This window comes from Lolium rigidum, chromosome 1, assembly GCF_022539505.1.
Source record: "Lolium rigidum isolate FL_2022 chromosome 1, APGP_CSIRO_Lrig_0.1, whole genome shotgun sequence".
NCBI classification, from domain to species: domain Eukaryota; kingdom Viridiplantae; phylum Streptophyta; class Magnoliopsida; order Poales; family Poaceae; genus Lolium; species Lolium rigidum.
In genome coordinates this window covers 206,189,835-206,192,094 of record NC_061508.1, presented here as the reverse complement: position 1 = coordinate 206,192,094, position 2,260 = coordinate 206,189,835, and positions in this window count along the sequence as shown.

Genomic DNA, 2,260 nt, shown 5'->3' with positions numbered 1-2,260 from the left:
GGCCGCGCCGGCACATGGGGTTGAGCCCCAGGGTGCCCCACTGGTCAGCCCCTGGCACTCCCAGGTAGCTCTTCGAAAAATAAGACCAACAGTATAATTTTTGTAAATTTTTGAAAACTTTGAAAAATGCACATTTCTGGGTGTCAAAATTATTATTACAGGGCAGAAAAAGATTTTCAAACTCCTAAACAACTAAAGCATCTTGCAAAACAAGTAGTGCTACAGTAAGTAAAGCAAGTGGAGGAAGAAAGAAATGTTGTTTAGCTCTTCTATGCATATAAAATGTACTTGTTAACAAGGTTGATCAAGTCTTGCCACCAAATAAATTTTACATGACATAAGAAGAAATAAACCTCAAATCAATCATGTTACCTTGTATTGAATTGATATGGATCCAATCATAATACTTTGATATCCTTGCTTAGGCTCATATATAGGACAATCAATAGTTCCCACTTTGATAGTTCTCACATTAGAAATTGTATTAACTCCACATACTTTATCAATCCTCTTGGGAAAATAAACAAGTATGCTCCTTGTCATCAACATTGAAAGTAACTTTTCCTTTATTGCAATCAATAACAGCCCCTGCGGTGTTAAGAAAAGGTCTCCCAAGAATAATAGACATATTATCATCTTCAGGCATTTCCAACACAACAAAATCAGTTAATATTAAGCAATTATTAGTAACTTGAACAGGAACATCCTCACATATACCAACAGGAATAGCAGTAGATTTATCAGCCATTTGCAAAGATATATCAGTTGGTATCAACTTATCTAAATAAAGTCTCTTATAAAGAGAGAAAGGCATAACACTAACACCTGCTCCCAAATCACATAGAGCAGTTCTAACATAATTATTCTTGATGGAACAAGGAATAGTCGGTATACCTGGGTCGCCCAACTTCTTTGGAACTTTGCCATTGAAAGAGTAATTAGCAAGCATAGTGGAAATCTCCTCATTAGGAATTTTCCTTTTGTTAGAGACAATATCTTTCATATACTTTGAATAAGGAGGCAATTTAATAGCATCAGTCAAAGGGATTTGCAGGAACAAAGGTTTCATCCAATCACAAAATTTATTATAGTGTTCTTCTTCCTTTGATTTTAGTTTCTTAGCAGGAAAAGGCATTTGCTTTTGAACCCAAGGTTCCCTTTCATTACCATGTTTCTTAGCAATAAAATCTTCTTTAGTATACTTTTTATTTTTAGCATGCTTTTCAGGTTCATCTTCAACCTCTTCTTTATCAGAAGCATCATTCTTATCATTATCTTTATCATGTTCATTACCACTTTCAGTTTCAGCATCAGAAATAGAAATACTATTAGGATCATTAACAGGCTCAGAGGATTCTACAACAGTTTTATGTTTCTTTTTCTTTTTCTTAGAAGGAGCACTAGTTTCAGTTCGTTGAGAATCTTGTTCAACTCTTTTGGGATGCCCCTCAGGATATAGAGGATCCTGAGTAGAAACAACGCCTCTAGTTGTTACTTCATAAGCATGTTTTTCTTTAGAACTATTTTTTAACAAGTCATTTTGCACTTTAGTGAGTTCATCAATTTGAGTTTGAACCATATGAAAATGTTTAACAAGCATCTTAACATCATTGGAGGTTCTCTCCACAATACCATGCAATTCACTAATAGCTCGAGAATTTTCCATTAAATGATTCTCTACTCTCATATTAAAATTATCTTGCTTAACAATATAATTATCAAACTCATCTAAGCATTGATCAGGAGGTTTTGAGTACGGAATATCTTCCCTACTAAAGCGTTGAAGAGAGTGTACCTCAATCATGGATGAAGGGGGAGTTATCTTACATAAATCTTCTATGGGAGGTAAATTCTTCACATCTTCGGATTTAATACCCTTCTCTTTAAGAGATTTCTTGGCTTCCCTGATATCTTCATCATTTAATTTAATCATACCCCTCTTCTTCAATATTGGTGTCGGGGTTGGTTCAGGTGTAGTCCAATCATCATGATTTCGGCCTATTCTAGCCAATAATTCTTCAACGTCGTCTGGAGTTCTTTTCCTGAAAACACAACCAGCACAACTATCCAGGTATGCCCTAGACTCAATGGTTAGTCCACTATAAAATATATCAAGTAAATCATGCTTTTCCAAATCATGTCCAGGCCGAGCTCTGATAAGAGAGCAAAATCTTGCCCAAGCTTCGGGCAATTTCTCTCCATCTTCCTGGTCAAAACTATAAATTTTCTGCAAAGCAATATGTTGAACGCTAGCAGGAAA